At 44.2% G+C, this 5,000-nt stretch overlaps 1 protein-coding gene across 3 annotated transcripts in view; it reads left to right on the top strand.

The window, feature by feature from the left end:
• Window positions 1–5,000, top strand: part of LOC121696856 (copine-8) — a 161,565-nt gene that overhangs the window by 20,861 nt on the left and 135,704 nt on the right. The gene's annotated exons all lie outside the window — the stretch shown is intronic.

Here is a 5,000-nt window from a genome sequence, read left to right as displayed (position 1 = left end):
AGTGAGATGCTTGTGTCCCTCTAGACATCTTATCCAGGGCAGGCTACCGGAGGAGTCACAGCACTCGCTGTGCACACACACACACACACACACACACGCATGCACACACACTTGTTGTCTCCAAACCTCCATCCCTCCCCCCTCTCTCCCTCTCCTTCCCTCCCTCTCACTCCCTCCCTCCCTCTTCCCCCTGTCCTCTCCCTCTCTCTCCCTCCCTCTCCCCTCTCTCCCCCTCTCCTCTCTCTATCCCTCTCTCGTTCTCCTCCCTCAGTAAGAGGTGTCTCCTGTTTCCAGTGCTGTGACCAGAGGGACAGAAATAACCCTGGCCACGTCTCATGCAGACACAACACACAACACACACAACACACATTAGCGCTTTAATACAACTAGTTAGCAGCTAATGCAGAGAGAGAGAGAGAGAGAGAGAGAGAATTTTTGAATTTAGCAAAATACTTTATTGTACATATTTAACAATTACTAGGCATTACAAATAAATGAGAGGGGGATAAAAGAAAAAATGACTAAAAATTAAAAACAGGACAAAATTAGCTCAACACGTATCCATTACTAACTGAGCATAAGACTTCCTTTTATACCCATACATTTTCAAAACCATCAAAGTCTTTCATTGCTGAGTAAAATTTAAAGTCAATCATTATTCTACACTTCACCAATCTTAAAAAGACAGAAACACAATCTTGACCAGAAACACATTCCATACCATTTCTCCAGCTAATCCATACTGCCATCTTTGCTTGCCCAATTACAAAGTTCAATAATTGACACTGTGACTTTTTCTTCTGAGAGAGAGAGGGAGAGAGAGAGAGAGAGAGAGAGAGAGAGAGGAAAACAGAGAGATATATACAGAAAGATAGATAGAGAGAGAGAAAAAGAAAGGTTTATCATCCATTTATTGGATCAGTGTTCAAACCATGGAGTCATGACACGCCTGATACATTCACAACAGTGCCAACATCCGGTTAGACCCTCCATGATAGAGAGACAAAGAGAAAAAGAGAGGTAGAAAAAGGGGGGAAAAGATAGATAGATACAGATGCAGAGATGGAGAAGTGGAGGTATTGCAGTGAAACTGGAGGGAGAGGTGACAGAGAGGGAGCGACAGATGGGTGAGAGAAAAAAGAGAGAGAAACAGAAAGAATGACAGGAGGGAAAGCAAGAGAGAGTGCAAAAGAGGAAAGGAGGAAGAAGCAGAAACAGTGGGATAGAGGAAGAGTTAAAGAGAGAAGGAGAGAGAAAGATTGCAGAGAGAAGGAGAGGGAGAGGAGATGGAGAGAGAGCATGAGAGAGCAAGTGCAGGGTGAAGGAGAGGGAGAGAGAGTGTGAAAGGGAGGAGAGGGTGAGAGAGAGAGAGGGAGAGAGTGCAGGGAGAAGGAGAGGGAGGAAGAGAGTGCAGAGAGAAGGAGAGGGTGAGAGAGAAAGAGAGAGAGAGTGCGGGGAGAAGCCCAGTTTTCTGCATGGTGCTTTTGTGTAGGTGACGTCCCTCGAGGCCCCGAGCAGAACTCGGTGTGTCACTACGGTAACGCTGTCACAAGCACATCTATCTGGGACAACCAATCAGAATGTCCGGAAACCCCCTTGCTTGAGGCATCTTTCAGGAACATGTTCTGAACTCAGCGACATAAGCGTATCCCAGAATCCACTTGGCCTGGCTTTCTGGAAGGAGCAGAGAGAGAGAGAGAGAGAGAGAGAAAGAGAAAGAGAAAGAGAAAGAGAAAGAGAAAGAGAAAGAGAGTACAGTAAACTCATTCTTCTTGTCCTCTTTCTTTTCATCTCCTCTGCTCCCTTTCTCCACTCTCTTTCCCACTCTTTGTTTCTCCCTCCCTCTCTCCCTTCCTCCCTCTGTTCCTCTCTCTCTCTCTCTCTCTCTCTCTCCCTCTTTCCTCTTCTCATCTCTCAGGCCACGTGAACAGGATAAATACATGGCATCATCTCTATCACACACACACACACACACACACACACACAGATGCACATGTGCACTTGACATAGGCACACTCTGGCACCCACACCTATGATGCCATGAACACACACACACACACACACACCCTCTTCTCTTTTTTTCCTCTGCTGGAAAAGAGCAACTGTCAGTCAGTGGGGCAGCATCAGCCATTGGATTGCCGTTGCCAGGGTGACGGTGGGCTGGCCACTGACTAGATCTTGCCAGGGGTCCCACTGGGTGTGTGAGTGGAGGAGAGATGCTGGATATGACACGTGAGTGTGTGTGTGTGTGTGTGTGTGTGTGCGTGTACATGTGTGTGCATGCATGAATGTGTGTGTGTGTGTGTATCTGTGAGCATGTGCCTTCACTGTGTCTCTCTGTGTGCGTGTGTGTGTGTGGGTGCGTGCGACGTGCGTGCATACGTGTGTGTGTGTGTGTGTGTGTAAGTCTTTTGGGCTCATTGCCTCAGAGGTACCGCTCATGCCTGTCACACACACACACACACACACACACACACATACACATATACACACACATACACACACATCTCTCTCTCTCTGCAGTTTGGTGAAGGGTTGTTGACATTCTCAACAGTCACTTACACAGCCCTTCCTTCTCTGCTTGGTAAGCAGTATGCTGATTGGCTAGGATTGTTTAGATTGTTTATGGTTCTTTGTTTACTTTTGTACTGGGCCAGGATTGTGTACACAAACACTGAACACCCAGCCTAAGGAATGTGAGGAGCAGTTTGCTGTAATGTGTATACATCTAGCAATAGTCAATATGGTATACAGTATATTCTATATATTCTGTAGGGTATTTTGTAGTACATTTCTGTAGTGTTCTACATTATGTCTTACTCTATTTCTATCCTCCTCTCCTCTCTCCTCCTCTCTTCATATCTCTTTTCCTCTCCTCCTCTCTTCATGTCTTCTCTCTCCTCCTTTCTCTCCCCTCTTTGCCTCTCTCTTCCTCTATTCTGCTCTCTCTCTCCTCCTCTCTCTTATCACCTCCTCCTCTCCTCATTTTGTCACACTGTCTTCCCTCTTAGCATCATATCATCCATTTATCATCTATTTCGCTAGCCTGGCGAGCCAGACCCACATTAAAATGTAGGGTCTGGACACTCACCGTTCGCAGTGCTCAGTCCGAGGGGCGGGATAATCAGTTGTCTTTCAAATTCCCTCTGCACACAATAGGACGCAATAGGATATTTGTTTTCAAGTAGCAGGGAATTCAAGCCAAACCGTTGCAACTCTGCCATCAATCATTATGTTAAGCCCACCAAACGACTCTATACACGATTTCAAAGGCCTGATTTAAGTTTCGATTTCTGGAGCTCACAAGCCAACGGAGAGTTGCTAGACTAGCCCTGGCAGCAAATGTAATTTTTTGCCGCTAGGGGCGCGTCTACATTTCTAGGCTACCATTTCTCCTTTTCCCCTCATTTTTATCACTCTTTTTTATCTCATTTTGGTCAATTCCTTCTCTCCCCTCTCATTCCCTCTTTTTATCACCATTCTCCTTCCTCTGCTTTTATTCTCTCCTCTCTTCTCTTCTCCTCTTCTCTTCTTCTCTTCTCTTCCTTCCTTCTCTCCTTCCACTGCTGTATAGTTTTCACTCACATTGTTTAGTCCTTCATGCCTCGTCATCTGCTGTATTTGCCTCTCTCTCCCTTCTCTCTCTCTCTCCCTTCTCTCTTTCTCTGTCTCTCCTAGTAGAGTAATGGTTGTTTATCAGTCCTCTCACCCTCTCATCATGTAATGCTGGCATTTCTCCAGGCCCTCTGGCTACTTAATGGATGTGGGCTTTTAGTGTCCGCTGTAGCCACGGCGACACACGTGCCAGGGAAATGAAAGGCAGACAAAAACTCCAATAAAATTTGTATCAACTTTGAGGGACAGCTATGACCATGCAGGATTATCCAGACCAAACTTGACGATTTTGCTACATACTATTCCTATTTATGTACCAGCATGCAAAATTTGAGTCTCCTACATGGTTTAGTTCTTGCGATGTGGGATTGTGACAAAAAAAAAGAGCCAGCTGGCATTCAAATGCCAGCTCTGGGCCTGATGTGCCATGTCAGTCAGGTAGATAGATAGATATAGATAGATAGTAGGACTGGACACTTAAACGATAGCGATATGTATCACTATAGACATGTAACTGATATCAATAAAAAATAAGTTCAATAGAACATTCGATAATTAAAAGCAACACACACCTCCCGCCTTACGTTGTCCATACATAAATAGGCTAAATATAGCTTGCATTGTAGTATGTGCAACTCTACCAGGCGATAGAAGTAGGCCTACCTCAACACAGACTCTCAATGATTCCTTGCCCCGTGCACTCTCTCTCTCTCTCTCTCTCTCTCTCTCTCTCTCTCTCTCAACAGGCGCATCCCTCCTCAGCATGCACACGTAATCCAAACATTCACAATCATGCAAGACAACTGGCTAAATTGCTATAAAATTCGGTTAGCATCATTAGCACGCTGCACAAATTTGTTCAAAACTGTTGCATTCAAATTCACTGCTAAATTCGAATAATCTCAATCGCGATGCAAATGGAAAAGTATTTTCCAAGACTCAAACGGGCCTGTCCCAAGAAAGAGAAAAAGTATTCATTTGAAACTTAAACACACGTGGGGAAACTGAACAGTCCAACCAGTAGACTATGATAAACTAGCAAATTAAGCTACTTTGTTTACAATATTTCCAGGCTTCAACCAGTGCTGCTTTTCATTCAGACTTATGTGCACATTTATTTATTTGAGTGTTTTTCATGATTATGTTGCTATTTCTTTTCCCTGTTTGCTTTGATTGATAACTGTGGTGATCAGAGGAAGGTTAAGTTTAAAATAAAAGTGTTTATATTGAACTTTTTCCCTTTTTTCTATAATCAATAATTATCAATATCGACTGATATGAAATACTTATATCATGATAAAGTTTTCAGCCATATCGCCCAGCCCTAATAGATAGATAGATACTTTATTGATGCCCAAGGGGAAATTCAAGAAGGTAGCAGCAGC

Source organism: Alosa sapidissima, chromosome 22 (assembly GCF_018492685.1).
Source record: "Alosa sapidissima isolate fAloSap1 chromosome 22, fAloSap1.pri, whole genome shotgun sequence".
In the NCBI taxonomy this organism is placed as follows: domain Eukaryota; kingdom Metazoa; phylum Chordata; class Actinopteri; order Clupeiformes; family Clupeidae; genus Alosa; species Alosa sapidissima.
This window is presented reverse-complemented; position numbering and strand designations above follow the sequence as displayed.